The sequence below is a fragment of the Scyliorhinus canicula genome, chromosome 7, assembly GCF_902713615.1.
Source record: "Scyliorhinus canicula chromosome 7, sScyCan1.1, whole genome shotgun sequence".
Lineage (NCBI taxonomy): Eukaryota > Metazoa > Chordata > Chondrichthyes > Carcharhiniformes > Scyliorhinidae > Scyliorhinus > Scyliorhinus canicula.
Window position 1 is genome coordinate 129,410,294 of NC_052152.1, and position 16,780 is coordinate 129,427,073.

Genomic DNA, 16,780 nt, shown 5'->3' on the forward strand with positions numbered 1-16,780 from the left:
AAGACCAGCATATGGATGCTCTTGTTTTCTTTTCAAAACATCAGGTTTGAATTCCTTCCAGAAAGCAGTTATTTCTTTTCAAGTTATCAAGTGATCTGAAAGCAGCTTTTAAAATGCAGAGAGAGAGAGAGAGAGAGACAAGACTTCTCTGTCTGAATCCAGCATCCAAACGAATGCAAAAAACTCAGAGCCACAAAACAGCCCAAATCAAAACAAAGGTAAAACCCAGTGCCACAGCACAGCTCCACCTACACAGTGACATCACTGAAGCCATTTGATAAGACAAAACATTTCTTAACAGTGTACTCCCATGACGCCCTGTATCGAAGGAAGATTGGAAAATTCTGACCAGTGTCTCTGCAATTTCCACTTCACTTCCCTCAGTATCTTGGGATACATCACATCCCAACCTGGTATCAACTCTAAGTACAGCTAGGCTGCCCATTATCTCCTCTTTATCATCTTAAATCCATCAGTGCCTCTTATACCATGTTCTGGGCAGCATCCTCTTCCTTGACAAAGATAGATGTGAACTATTAATTCAACACCTCATTCATCCCCCTGTCTCCATGTGTGAATTTCCTCACAGGTCCATAATCGGTCCCACTCCTTTTACCACCTTTTTACTCTGCATATATCGTTGAAGACTTTGGATTTTCTTTCATGTTAACTGCCAGTTTCTTCTCATACTGCTCTTTGCTTCGTTTATTTGTTTTTTTCATTTAGCCTGTGATCCTTTCATATTGAGCTTGATTCTCGAACTGCATTCTCCACCCAAAATCTGTCATACTCATCGTTTATCTGCTTCATCTCAATCTTGACTTAATTCATCATCCAGGTATTGCTAGATATCTTTCCCCTATTTTTCTTCCTTATGGGAATGTACCTTGACTGTACCCAAACTGAATCTTCTTTGAAGGCAGCCCATTGTTTAGTTACAGTTTTGCCAGCTAATATTTAATTTCAAACAAAAAACAAAAAATGCTGGACAATTTCAACAAGTCTGACAGCATCTGTGGAGAGAGAGTGGACCTAATGTTTAGAGTCTGGATGACTCTTTGTCAAACCTACCTAGAATGTAGATGACTATGTGAGGGGGGTAGAATCAGTAAGTTTATGGATGTCACAAAGATTGGCCGGGTGGTTCACAGTAAGGTTGAGTGTCTTGGGTTACAGGAAGATATAGTTGGGATGGTCAAATGGACAGATGAGTGGCAGAAAGAATTTAACACCATAAAGTGTGAGGTGATACACTTTGGAAGAATAAATTTGAAAAGGAAGTATTCAATGAACGATATAATACTGGGAAGTTCCTAGGAACAAAGGAACCTTGGGGTGTTTGTCTATAGATCTCTGAAGATGGAAGGGCAGGTTAATAAGGTGGTGAAGAAGGTATATGTGACACTCGCCTTAATCAATCAAGGTATAGATTACAAAAGCAGGGAGATCCATCCAACAACAGAGAATCCAACTTTTGTGTTCAATTATTTGATATATCTGTGTTTTATCATGTGAGAGTACCTTTAAGAAATAGGTGTTTATCAAATAGCTGTAGTGGATGTACCTTTAAGAAATAAGTGTTTATCAAATAGATGCAGTGATGTCAGAGTGTGGGTGGAGCTGGGCTGTCTGTCTGTTTTTACTTTCGTTTTTGAGCTGTCAGCTACAGTGTGTGTTTAGTTCATTTTCAGAGTTGGAGCTGCATCCAGCCAAACAAGGTGTCATTTTGATCTCCCTCTGCATGAAAAGAATGAGGCAGAGGAGGCAGAGGAGGACCCCAGAGAGCGGTTGCTCGGAGGCATCATCCACTACCCAGCGTGTACAGATAGTGCCTGACCTTCCTGCAAATTAGTGAGAACCAGTATTGCCGAAGACTTTGCCTGACAAAGGGATTGGTAGCTCAGTTATGCATTATCCTGCACGATTTGGAACCATGGGAACTTGGAGATCATCTACTACTTGTGGCGTTGAAAGGCACAGACATCCTCAACCTTTACATGACTGAGTTCTTCTAGGCTCCATGGGTGACCTCAGTGCCAAATCGCAAACCTCCGCTCATAAGTGCATCAAAGAGCTGGAGGATGCAGTGTTCACAAGGACTAATGGCTACATCCATTTTGACAGGATCAGGCAGCCAGGATGCAAGAGCCATGGGATTTATGCAGATAACTAGCTTTTCACAGGTGCAGCATTTCATTGACTGCTGTCACGTGACTCTCCAAATCCCACGGCATCAAGGAATGCAGTTTGTGAAATGCAAGGGCTTCCACTCTTTGGTACTGTGCCCCCTTTCAGGGGCAGGGCTAGACGGACCACGTGACTGACTCGAGGCCAATCACACGACTGCGTGCGAACCCCAAGCAATAGGGAGATTATGAGTGGCCCTGGGAGCAGGACCCTGAGTAGTGTGACCCAGGAGTCAAAGAGATCAACCTGTTATATTGTGTTCTGTGCCTCTGACATTACTGCCTTTACCTTTCATCAATAACCCCCTTTGTTAACCACTGAAAGCCTCCAGTGTTTGTCTTGAGCCACCATACACTTCCTAAATGTTCAGCTGGTCCATGACCACAAAGTACTAACGGTGCTCATGACAGAGGCAGGAAGAGCGATGAGGTCCTGCAGGGGGAGTTCAACGAGTTAGATAGTAAGTTAAAAAAACAGGATCCCGAGGGTTGTAATGTCAGGATTACTCCCTGTGCCACGTACCAGTGAGGCTAAAGAGCTGGTAAGAGGGAAGGTTTCAGGTATCTGTACCATTGGGATCTCTTCCAGGGCAGGTGGGATCTGTACAAGAAGGATGGGTTGCACCAAAACTGTACGGTAACCGATATCCTGTTTACATAGTTACATAGAACATACAGTGTAAAAGGAGGCCATTTGGCCCATCGAGTCTGCACCGACCCACTTAAGCCCTCACTTCCACCCTATCCCCGTAATCCATCTAACCTTTTTTTTTGGACACTAAGGGGCAATTTATCATGGCTAATCTACCTAACCTGCACATCTTTGGACTGTGGGAGGAAACCGGAGCACCCGGAGGAAACACACTCAGACACGGGGAGAACGTGCAGACTCCGCTCAGATAGTGACCCTGCGGGGAATACAGATAGATGTATAGATAGATAGTTACATAGTTGAATTGATGGATGAGTGACTTGATAGATAGATAGATAGATAGATAGATAGATAGATAGATAGATAGATAGATAGATAGATAGATAGATAGATAGATAGATAGATAGATAGATAGATAGATAGATAGATAGATAGATAGATAGATAGATAGATAGATAGATAGATAGATAGATAGATAGATAGATAGATAGATAGATAGATAGATAGATAGATAGATATAGATAGACAGACGAATTGATGGATAGGTGCATAGCTAGATAATCTATCCGATAAATAGATAGATAGATAATCTATCTGGTAGATAGATAGAGAGATAGATATCTATCAGATAGATAGGTAGGCAGATAGATAGATAGATAGATAGATCGGGGGAAGTTTTGCTAGTGTCATTCAGGAGTGTTTAAACTAGTGTGGTATTAGGGGTGGGAACCGGAGCAAAAGGTCAGCAGGTGAAGTAACTGAGTGGGAACTCGAGAAGAAGGTAATAAGACTAAGAGGAAGAGAAGGCAGCTCTTCTGGTGGTTATAATTGCATTTGTTACAATGCAAGAAATATAACAGGTGAGGCAGCTGAACTGAGAGCTTGGATTAGGACTTGGAATTATAATGTTGTTGCTATTACAGAGACTTGATTGAGAGAGGGACAGGATTGGCAGCTAAATGTCCCAAGTTGGCAAGTTGGATACAGAACTGGCTAGGTCACAGAGAGTAGTGGTGGAAGGATGCTTTTCTGAAAGGAAGGATGTGACTACTGCAACGGGATTCTCCCGAAACCCTGCGATGGCCCGACGCTGGCATAAAAATCGTCCCGAACCAATCCGGCATCGGGCTGACCAGAAGTTGCGGAATCTCCTCACTTTCCGGGGGCTAGGCCGGCTGCGGAGGGGTTGGCGCCGTGCCAACCGGCAGCGAAAGGCCGCCGTGTTTAGCGCATGCGCAGAACCGCCGCCGTGGTTCCGTGCAGGGGGATGTCTTCTCCGCGCTAGCCATGGGGGAGCCCTACAGAGGCCGGTGGAGAAGAAAGGAGTGCCTGTGGTGAATGTAATATAATAATTCACACTATGTCTTTGTAAGCGCAGTAGCGTTATCCGACCACTAGGGGGAGTAGCTCTGGGAATGCTCAGGAGCTTGTACAGGGCTCCACCCTTGGCTCCGCCCACGACTCCTCCCCCTAGTGCTGCTGTATAAATACCCTTGTCCAGAGTCAGCCTGCAGTTCACTGAGAGTTCATCAACGGGTAACAGGCTGGCTCTGTACTAAGTCGATTAAAGCCTAGATTCATATCGGAAACAGGTGTCTGGTGAATTAATGGTTCCATCAGTGCCCCCGTGGCACAGGCCCGCCTGCAGATCGGTGGGCCCCGATCGTGGGCCAGGCTACGGCGCCAGATCCCCCACGCCTCCCCGAGGACCGCACCAGCCAGCCTACCAGCCAGGACCCGCCGTGTGGGACCGTGCCCAATCCCTGCCGGCGGGACTGGCCAGCCTGGGGATTCTCCGACCCCCCCCCCCCCCCCCCGGGTGTTCAGCCAGGATCAGCTGGGACCTTTGTTATTTGTAGTATATTATAAATAATTTGGAGGAAATGTAGCTGGTTTGATTAGTAAGTTTGCGATGACACAAAGATTGGTGGAGTTGCAGATAGTGGAGAGGATTGTCAGAGAATACAGCAGAAGATAGATCGATTGCAGACTTGAGCGGATAAATGGCAGATGGAGTTTAATCCGGACAAATGTGAGGTAATGGATTTTGGAAGGTCTAATACAGGTGGAATTATACAGTAATGGCAGAACCCTTAGGAGTATTGACAGGCAGAGACATCTGGGCGTGCAGGTCCACTAAAAGTGGCAAAGCATGTGGATAAGGTGGTCAAGAAGGTATATGGCATGGGGCCCTTCATTGGTCGCGGCATTAGAAATTGGCAAGTCATTGTGCAGCCATACAGAACCTTGGTTAGGCCACACTTGGAATATAGTGTTCAATTCTGGTCGCCACACTACCAGAAGGACATGGATGCTTTGGAGAGGGTACAGAAGAAGTTTAACAGGATGTTGCCTGGTCTGGAGCTATGAGAAGAGGGCGGATAAACTCGGATTGTTTTCGCTGGAACGACGAAGGTTGAGGAACGACCTCATAGAGGTTTACAAAATTATGAGTAGCATGGACAGAGTGGATATTCAGACGCTTTTTCCCAGGGTGGAAAAGTCAATTACTAGGGGATACAGGTTTAAGGTGCGAGGGGCAATGTTTAGAGGAGATGAGCAAGGCAGGTTTTTTACACAGAGGGTAGTGAGTGCCTGGAACACGCTGCCAAGGGAGGTGGTGGAAACAGATAAGAGGCATCTTGATGAATACATGAATAGGATGGGAATAGAGGGATATGGACTCTGGAAGTGCAGAAGATTTTAATTTAGACAGGCATTATGATCAGCGCAGCTTTGGAGGGCTGAAGGGCCTGTTACTGTACTGTTCTTAGTTCTTTATTCTTTGTACTTAAATGTTATGAGGGTCTGCTACTCCAACAGTCTTTCAGGCAGCGAGAAGCTCGTGATGCCTCATTAACTGGACCAATTAACGTTGAATTGCGTTGACAGCCTCGCTGGGCCAAGCGGCGGGAAGTTCGCAACAATTCCCGCTCACTACCACACTTAGAGATTTCTCCAGAGAATTGCACCAGTGAGAAACTCCCCAGGGTCCAATAAATTGACTAAGTGGTAGGAAACTCCCTGAAAATCACGCCACAAATAAACTTAGAAGTTTGAGGGGAGAATCGCGTCCACTGTCTCTTGGAATTACTTTCAATAATTTCCCCAGTACTCAGGTTGGACAGAATGGCCTGTAGGTTTCTTGTTTATCCCTTCCTCCCTTCTTGAATAAAGATCCCATATTGACTGTCCTCCAGTCCACTGACACCACTCCTGTGGCCAGAGAAGAATTGAAAATTATTACCAGCGTCTCTACTATTTCCTCCCTTGCTTCACTCAACAGCCTGAGATGCATTTCATCTGGCCCTGGAGATATGCCTACTTTTACGCCTGGCAGACCACTCAGAATTTCCTCTCTGTCTATGTTAATCTCTTTAATTTTATTGAAGTCCTCCCTGAATTCTATACCCATACTGCCCCTCTCACGAGTGAACACTGACACAAAGTATTCACTTAGAACCCTACCCACGTCCTCCAGCTCCACATAAAAATTAGCATTGTCGTCCTTCATGGGCCCTACATTTTCCCTAGTCATCCTTTTACCCTTAATGTACTTGCAAAACAACTGTAATTGATTTCTTATCAAAATTGCAACATCCCCTCCCCTTTTACCTTCATCCCTGTCTCATCTGGAGATCCTATATCCTGGAATACTGAGCCTGAATCCTGCCCCTCTCTCAACCATGTCTCAGTGACAGCAATTACATCATACCCTCATGTTATTTTAATTTGTGCCCTCAATTTATCTGCCTTGACATGACAATGTTAAAGCCATTCATGTGTTTCCAACCCCAGCTAATGTGAAAGCAATGGCATTGTTCTTCAGTGCTACCAACTTTTATTCACAAATGCATCTCTAAGTACACAGACATCTCGGATCCACTTCGGAAGCAGCTGTACAAAGACGCTCAATAGGAATGGGTAATCTCACAGCCAGCAGCGTTTGAAATGTTAAAAGCAAAGATAGCTTCTCTGCCAGTCCTCGTGCATTTCAACCCCCTCGCCGAAATGTATGTCACAACAGAAGCGTCAGGAAATGCAATCGGAGCTATCCTCTCACAGTGCATTGAAGGAAATGAACACCAATCATTTGCACATCACATCATTGTCAGAAACTGAACACAAATAGTCTATTGAAGAGTGCGAAGGACTCGCCTGCATCCATGTTTGCGAACATTGGCACATGTATTCCTATGAGAGAAAGTTCCAATCGTCATGTATTGACTCTATCGTTAACCACATCGGGATCTGACCATCGACCTCTACACATTTACAAATAGTAAGAAGTCTTACAATACCAGATTAAAGTCCAACAGGTTTGTTTCAAACACTAGCTTTCTAAGCGCAGCTCCTTCCTCAGGTGAATGAAGAGGTAGGTTCCAGAAACATTTATATGGACAAAGTCAAAGATGCAAGACGATACTTTGAATACAGAACCAGAAAGAGGGGTAACCCAAGGTCAGCTTGAGATAATTCACAACTCTTTAACCCAGGATTACCCCTCTTTCTGGGTCTGTTAAGACTTTAAAAAAAATATTTTTATTGAAGTATTTGTAAACTTTTATAACGAAAATAGAGAAAGAAACTAAGCGTTAAACATTAATAGTGCAAAAATAGATAATTCCCCGAATGGCTCTGTCTTCACAGACCATCGAGAATAACAAAAAACAAACAAATACAACACTTACCCCCCCCCCCCTACCCCCCCCCCCCCCCCCCCCCCCCTTGCCGGAAAGCTGCTACTGCCAACATTCTAAATTAAATTTCCCCAAGAAAGTTGACGAACGGCTGGCACAACCGGGAGAACCCTAACATTGATCCTCTTGAGGCAAACTTTATTTTCTTGAGACTGAGAAACCCAGCCATGTCACTAACCCAGGTCTCTACACTCGGGGGCTTCGAGTCCCTCCACATTAACAAGATCCATCTCCGGGCTACCAGGGAGGCAAAGGCCAAGATGTCGGCTTCTCTCACTCCCTGAACTCCCGGGTCTTCCGACACCCCAAAGATTGCCACCTCTGGACACTGCCCTGGCAAACCCCTGCCAGAACCCTTCCAGCTTTGGGCATTCCCAAAACATATGGACATGGTTTGCTGGGCTCCCCGCACATCTCGCACATCTGTCTTCCACCCCAAAAAACTTGCTCATCCTCGCCGCCATCATGTGGGCCGGTGCACCACCTTAAACTGTATTAGACTATGCCTGGCACGTGACAAGGAGGAATTGACCTTACTTCGGGCTTCCGCCCACAGTCCCGGCTCTAACTCCCCTCCTAACTCCTCCTCCCACATGCCTTTAAGCTCCTCCGCCGGGGTTTCTTCTGCCTCCACCAGCTCCTGGTAGATATCCGACACCTTCCCCTCCCACACCCAGGTACCGGACACTACTCTATCTTGTATCCCCCCGTGGCGGCAGCAGCGAGAAGGCCACCACTGCTTCCTCAGGAAGGTTTGCACTTGTAGATACCTAAAGCCGTTCCCTGGCGACAATTTAAATTTGTCCTCCAGCGCCTGCAGGCTGGGAAAGCTCCCATCTATGAACAGGTCACCCATCCTTCTGATACCCACCCTCTGCCAGCTCTGGAACCCGCCATCCATCCTACCCGGTAGAAACCTGTGGTTATTACATATTGGGGTTCAGACTGACGCGCCTTCCACCCTCTTGTATCTCCTCCACTGCCCCCAGATCTTCAGTGCCGCCACCACCACCGGGCTTGTGGAGTAACGGGCCGGCGAGAACGGCAGAGGTGCCGTTACCAGCGCTCTCAAACTGGTGCCTTTGGAATGCGCCGCCTCCAACCGCTCCCATGCCGAATCCTCCCCAACCATTTCCTGATCATGGCAATGTTGGCTGCCCAGTGGTAGTTGCAAAGGTTTGGCAGCGCCAGCCCACCCACCCCCCGACTGTGTTCCAGCAGCGCTCTCTTTACTCGCGGGGTCTTGTTCGCCCACACAAATCCCAAGCTGATCTTATTCACCCGCTTTAAAAAGGCCTTAGGGATGAAGATGGGAAGACACTGGAATACAAACAAGAACCTGGGGAGGACCATCATTTTCACGGTCTGTACCCTTCCCGCCAGTGACAGCGGGAGCATGTCCCATCTTTTAAAGTCCCCTTCCATTTGTTCCACCAGCCAGGTCAGATTGACTTTATGCAACAAATCCCACTTCCGGGCCACCTGCATATCGAGGTAACGAAAGTTCTTCTCTGCCCTGCTCAGCGGCAGCTCCCACAATCTCTTCTCCTGTCCTTTACCCTGGACCACAAACAGCTCGCTCTTCCCCACGTTCAGTTTATACCCCGAGAAACTGTCAAATTCCCTTAAGATCCGCATGACCTCCCCCATCCCCTCCAGTGGGTCCGAGATATACAGGAGGAGATCATCCGCGTAGAACGAGACACGATGCTCCACACCGCCTCCCCCCCGGACCAGCCCCTGCCAGTTCCTTGAAGCTCACAACGCTATGGCCAGTGGCTCAATGGCTAGAGCAAATAATAACGGGGAAAGGGTCCCCCGGTGCAATTTAAAATACTCCAACCTAAGCCGGTTTGTGCGCACGCTTGCCACAGGCGTCTGGTACAGCAATCGCACCCACCGGATAAAGCCCTCATCAAACCCAAACCTATCCAGCGCCTCCCACAGGTACTCCCACTCCCCCCGATCAAAAGCTTTCTCTGCATCCATTGCTGCCACAACCTCTGCTTCCTCTCCTTCCGAAGGCATCAGAACAATATTTGAAAGCCTCCGCACATTAGCATTAAGTTGCCTGCCCTTAACAAATCCAGTCTGGTCGTCCCCTATCACCCTGTGGTGATCCACCACTGTATATATATGTGTGTGACTGTATTAGGGGATGTATAGCAGTACCTGCTATTACAGGTTTGCCGGTAAGCCCCTGCCGGCTAGCTCCGCGCACAGGGAGCAGTATAAATATTCGTGAGTTCTCCTGAGCTGCCATTCTACAGCTGCAGGTGAAGGAATAACATCTCATGGTAATAAAGCCTCTCTTGTACCGATTCGAGTCTTTGTGTGCAATTGTTAGCTCATCACACCCCCGGGACACAGTTCTCTATCCTCATGGCCAAGATCTTTGCCAATAACTTGGCATCCACATTTAGCAACGAGATTGGCCTGTAAGATCCACACTGTTCAGGGTCCTTCTCCTGTTTCAGAATGAGTGAGATCAAGGCCTGTGACATTGTAGGGGGGAGGATTCCCTTCTCTCTAGTCTCATTAAAGATCCCTAACAGTAGTGGGCTCAACAACTCTGAAATTTCTTTAGAAATTCCACGGAGAAGCCATCCGGTCCCGGAGCTTTGCCTGACTGCATGCCCTCCAGCCCCTTAATAATTTATCTATCTCGATCGGCGCCCCCAGCCCCTCCACCAGACCCTCCTCCACCCTCGAGAACCTCAACAGGTCCAGAAATTGTCTCATCCCTTCCGCCCCCGCCGGGGGTTCCGACTCATATGGTTTGCTGTAGAATTCCTTAAAAACTTCATTCACCCCCTTCAGGTCTGAGACCAAGTTGCCCTCCTTATTCTTTATAGAATAGAACATTACAGCGCAGTACAGGCCCTTCGGCCCTCGATGTTGCGCTGTCCTGTGAAACCCTTCTAAAGTCCCTCTACACTATTCCTTTATCATCCATATGTCTATCCAATGACCATTTGAATGCGTTTAGTGTTGGCGAGTCCACTACTGTTGTAGGCAGGGCATTCCACGCCCTTACTACTCTCTGAGTAAAGAACCTACCTCTGACATCTGTCCTATATCTATCACCCCTCAATTTAAAGCTATGTCCCCTCGTGCTGGACATCACCATCCGAAGAAAAAGGCTCTCGATGTCCACCCAATCTAATCCTCTGATCATCTTGTATGCCTCAATTAAGTCCCCTCTTAACCTTCTCTCTAACGAAAACAGCCTCAAGTCCTTCAGCTTTTCCTCATATGATCTTCCCTCCATACCAGGCAACGTTCTTGTAAATCTCCTCTGTACCCTTTCCAATGCTTCCACATCCTTCCTATATGAACCAGAACTGCACACAATACTCCAAATGCGGCCGCACCAGAGTTTTGTACAACTGCAACATGACCTCATGGCTCCGAAACTCAATTCCTCTACCAATAAAAGGTAATGATGTGGAGATGCCGGCGTTGGTCTGGGGTGAGCACAGTAAGAAGTCTTACAACACCAGGTTAAAGTCCAACAGGTTTGTTTCAAACACGAGCTTTCGGAGCACGGCTCATTCACCTGAAGAAGGAGCCGTGCTCCGAAAGCTCGTGTTTGAAACAAACCTGTTGGACTTTAACCTGGTGTTGTAAGACTTCTTACAATAAAAGCTAACACACCGTACGCCTTCTTAACAACCCTCTCAACCTGGGTGGCAACTTTCAGGGATCTATGGACATGGACACCGAGATCTCTCTACTCGTCCACACTACCAAGAATCTTACCATTAGCCCAGCACTCTGTCTTCCTGTTATTCCTTCCAAAATGAATCACTTCACACTTTTCTGCATTAAACTCCATTAGCCACCTCTCAGCCCAGCTCTGCAGCTTATCTATGTCCCTCTGTAACTTGTAACATCCTTCCACACTGTCCACAACTCCACCGACTTTAGTGTCATCTGCAAATTTACTCACCCATCCTTCTACGCCCTCCTCCAGGTCATTTATAAAAATGACAAACAGCAGCGGCCCCAAACAATCTCCCTGGCCACCTCGCTCTTCCTAAACTGGTGCGCCAGTATTCTGCTCACCTTCTCCCCATATTCATACACTGCACCCCTCGCCTTCCTCAATTGTTCTATTGCTTTCCCCGTGGTCAACAATTCTAACTCCTCCTGAAACTTGTGCTGCTCCCTCAGGAGTCCCGCGTCCGGGGCCTCCGCATATTTCCTATCCACCCGGAGTATCTCCTCCACCAATCTCTCCCTCTCCGCCCTTTCCTTCTTTTCTCAATGGGACCGGATCGATATAAGTTCCCCTCTAATAACTGCCTTCAGGGCTTCCCAGACCGAAATACATCTCCCATGCCATTTGTCGCCAAATAGTTCTGGATACTCTTATTCGCCCGCCCGCAAACCCCCTCGTCTGCTAACAACCCCACGTCCAGTCTCCACAGCGGGCGCTGTCCTCTCTCCTCCCCAAGCCGCAAATCTACCAGTGCGGGGCATGATCCGAAACTGTAATCGCCGAGTATTCCGTCCCCGTCATCTTTGGGATCAACACCCTGCCCAGAACAAAAAAAATCAATTCGGGAATAGACTTTGTGGACGTGGGAGAAGAAGGAGAGCTCCTTAACCCTCGGCCATGTAAACCTCCAGGGGTCTACGCCCCCCCCCCCCCTCCCCCATCTGTTCCATAAAGCCCTTCAGCTCCCTCACTGCCGCTGGCCTCTTCCCTATCCTGGATTTTGAGCGATCCAATTCAGGTTCAATTACCATATTAAAGTCCCCTCCCATGACCACGTTGTGTGACTCAAGGTCCGAGATTTTGCCTAACGCACGCTTAATAAAATCCACATCGTCCCAGTTCGGGGCGTAGACATTCATGAGTACCACTCGGATCCCCTCCAACTTCCCACTCACCATGATATACCTACCCCCTTTATCAGCCACTATTCTCCCAGCCTCAAATGCCACTCGCTTGCTGATCAGAATTGCTACCCCCCTGGTCTTCGAGTCCAGCCCTGAGTGGAACACCTGACCCACCCAACCCTTCCTTAATCTCATCCGGTCTGTGACCTTCAGATCTGTCTCCTGGAGCATTGCCACGTCTGCCTTTAGCCCCTTTAAATGCGCGAACACGCGTGCTTTCTTCACTGGCCCATTCAGACCTTCCGCGTTCCAAGTGATCAGCCTGGACGGGGGGTCTACCACCAACCCCCCCCCCCCCCCCCCCCACTACCCCCCCCCCCCCCCCCTCCCCCCCCCCCCAACTCCCCGCCGACTAGCCATCACCCTTTCTTGGCCAGCCCCGAGTCCGCGTCCCCCACTTCCCCGGGCACCCCCTCAAGCAGCAGCCGCCCCCGACCCTCCATTTATTCCCTAAAGAAAATTTCTCCCTTGGCCGCAGATCAGCCATCCCCCCACCCCATCCCCCCCTTACACCAGAAACCTAATATCCCAACTCAAACACCAACTCAACACTAAGTCACCCCCCGCCACGCTTCTGAGAGTCAGCTGATCCATGCTGACCCCGATAGCCCCCGCCCCTGGCGCCAGTCAGACTATCGCCCTATTGTTCAGACCCCTCTAAAAACCTATTTTCAAGATCAGATTCCCCAGAAAGTAAACATCAGCTCTCCCAAAACCATTAGCATAATCATAAAGCCGAACAGACTCACTCACTTAAAACAAAACCCCGAGTCCCCGAAGGGCACTGCTGGCTTCAGAGCCCCCCCCCGTATCAACCACCTTCCAAACAAAGCACCCTCCAACCATCCCCCCAACCCGCTCTCTCGCCCATGGCTAACCACAATCTTGTTTAAAACAGAACACAAGTACAGACTGCCGCCTCCTCTCAACTTCAAAGCATTAAGTGTCTCTTAACTCGAGTCCAACTTCTCTTTAATAAATGTCCAAACATCATGTGGCGACTCCAAATAATAGTGTCGGTCCTCGTGTGTTATCCACAGTCTCGCTGGGTATAACACCCCAAACTTCACCCCCTTAAAGAGGATCACCTTTGCCCGGTTGAACCCCACCCGTCTCTTGGCCAACTCCGCACCCAGGTCCTGATAGACGCGCACCTCATTATTCTCCCACTTGCTGCTCCGTTCCTTCTTGGCCCATCGCAGGACACGCTCTTGGCGGGTTGTTTGCCTCGGGTTTCCTTGTGAGGGCTCTGTGGCTCCATCCAGCTCCAGGGGTCGAGGGAAGTCCCCCGCTCCCATCAACGACTCCAGCATACCCGCCACATACGCTCCCACACCTGATCCCTCAATACCTTCAGGAAGGCCAACGATTCTGCCTCCTGGTTGTGTTCTCCAGCTCCTCCAGCTTCTCCTGCATCTGCTTATGGTGATCCTCTAGCACCTCCACCTTATGCTCCAGAACAGTTATTTCGTCCTCTTGGTTGGAGAGTTTTAATTCGATCTCCTGGATCGCTTTCCCCTGGGCTGCCTGAGTCGCGAACCATTTGGTCGATCGAAGCTTTCATCGGGTCAAGCATATCCCTTTTTAGCTCGGCAAAGCAACTCTTGAAAAACTCTATCTGTTGCTCCTTCGGCCAGTGAGCCGCCGCTCCCTGGTCCTTGCCGTCTGCCATGCTTCGCCACACTGCTAGCTCCCCTCGCTTCCCTCTATCGGGACGAATTCATATCACACGGCCAATTCTGGTCCAGCTATCCATACACTGGAGGGGGAAAGTCCTCCTTACTGATGCTAACACCACCGATTTATTTCATAAAGTCCAAAAAAATCCGGGAAAAAAAGTCCGAAAGTGTATCGAATGTGCGACCTACTCCTCCATGGCCACCACCGGAAGTCAGCCCAGGGGTCTGTAAAGACTTAATTACCTGCAAATGCTTGCATTCAAAGTATCGTCTTGCATCTTTGACTTTGTCTGTCTAAATGTTTCTGGAACCTACCTCTCCATTCACCTGAGGAAGGAGCAGTGCTCCGAAAGCTAGTGATTTGAAATACACCTGTTGGACTTTAACCTGGTGTTGTAAGACTTCTTACTGTGCTCACCCCAGTCCAACGCCGGCATCTACACATCACATCTACAAATAGTCAGATCATCATAATTGGGCGGCACGGTGGCACAGTGCTCAGCACTGCTGCTTCCCAGCGCCAGGGAACCAGATGCAATTCCGGCCTTGGGTGACTGTCTGTGTGGAGTTTGACTTTGTGCCCGTGTCTGCATGGTTTCCTCCGGGTGCTCCGGTTTCCTCCCGCTGTCCAAAGATGTGCGGGTTAGGTGGATTGGCTCTGCTAAATTGTCCCTTCGTGTCCAAAAGGATATGTGGAGTTACAGAGATCGGGCGTGGGCCTGGGTAGGGTGCACCTTCAGAGGGTCTGTACAGACTTGATAGGCCGAATTGCCTCCTGTACTGTAGTGGTTCTATTATTCTATGGATAGATCACTGTTTTCAATAAATCATGAGGGACTGAGTAGCTTGTACACAGCACAAAACCTGTTAAATTGTGTCCCACACCTCTGCAACAAAATCCATGGCCAGCAAAACCATGGCAACAATTTTGAGTTGATATTTTTGGAGAAGAGCAAACAACCCCTCGGAGTCAGTGTTTTTTTGTTAGCTTTTTATCATCTACTCAGCAAATGGCTAGAAATCACTGCGACTAATTCCATAACCAACACTTCAGTCATTGATATCCGAGCCAAATTGTTTACAAAATGGGGTCTGCAAGAAACTCTCACTACAGACAATGGACATCAGTTTCTTAAGATGAAACAATGACCGGGGAACTTTAATCGGGAAACCTTTGGAAACAGTGGGCGGTATTCTCCGCTCCCAGGACTAAGTGCCCGCGCCATCATGAATGCCGTCGCGTTTCACAACGGCGCAAACAGGTCCCGGGCATGACCTATTCTGGCCCCCATAGAGGGCCAGCACGGCACTGGTGCAGTTCACACCGCTCCGCGCATGTGCAGTTGGGGCAGCTCATTCCTGCGCATGCGCAGTTGGGCATCCTGCGCATGCGCGGGGAACGTCTTACGCATGCCGGCCCCTCACCAACATGGCGCCGGTGATCTGGGGCCGGCCGGGGAAGGAGGTAGGCCCAGGGGGGGGGAGAGGCCAGCCCGCCGATCGGTGGCCCCGATCCCGGGCCAGACCCCATTGGAGTCCCCCCCCCACCCCGGTGAAGGAGCCCCCCTCCCCCCCCCCCCACAAGCCGCCCCCCAGCGTTCCCGCACAGTTCCCGCCGGCAGCGACCAGGGGGGGACGGCGCCGGCGGGAACCTGTCGTGTCTGAGCGGCCGCTCGCCGTTTACACCGATTCTCCGAGCGGCCCGGCACGATTCTCACGGCGCTGGTTTCGGGGGGTTGGCAGAATTGCGTGCGGGGGTCGGGGCGGCATGGTGCAACTCACGCAGCACCCCGGCGATTCTCCCACCCGGCGATGGGGAGGGGGGGAGAATTCCGCCCAATAATTCAGGACAAAATTAATAGTCACATGGTCAAATGTGGGTTAATTAAGGAAAGTCAGCATGGATTTCTTATGTTTCACTAACATATTGGAGTTTTTCAAAGAGGTCACAGAGAGGGCAGATGAGGGTAATGTTGCTGATATGTTGTACATGGACTTCCAAAGGCATTTGATACAGTGCCACACATTGTGAGGAGTCTTACAGCTTATGGAATAAAAGGGACAGTAGCAACATGAAATGGCTGAGCGACAGGAAACACAGCGTAAAGGTTAATGGATGTTTTTCAGGCTAGAGGAAGTTTTGTAGTGGAGTTACCCATGGGCCAATGTGGGGTTCCTTGCTTTTCCTTATGTATATTACTGAGCTGGGCCAGGAAATCCAGTCCTATTTCTGTACTTAGGAAAAATAGGCTGAATGATTTATATATATATGTTTGTTGATTAGGATTTAATTGACAATAAGGTCTTCAGTTAAAAGGAAGAAAAGATAGTGTTCAATGGTTTAATTGTTCTGTGTTTGATTATGTTTGCCTGTTGATTGATCTATGTTCACAGCACTTGATTGATTAAGCTTGGATGGAACCTCTGAGAGTTAAAAGTAAAGAAAAGCTTCAAGAAAGATTTGAAAAGCCTGTAGGCATGGACCCGGAGCAGAGACACCTGAAATATATGTACACATACTAAATGTATACCAGTACAAATATATAGTCACATACTAATCTCAGATATACACCAACAATACACACATACTAACATATAATAGTGATAGATGCATACTAACTATATGTATAATCATATACACATGAGGCATCATGG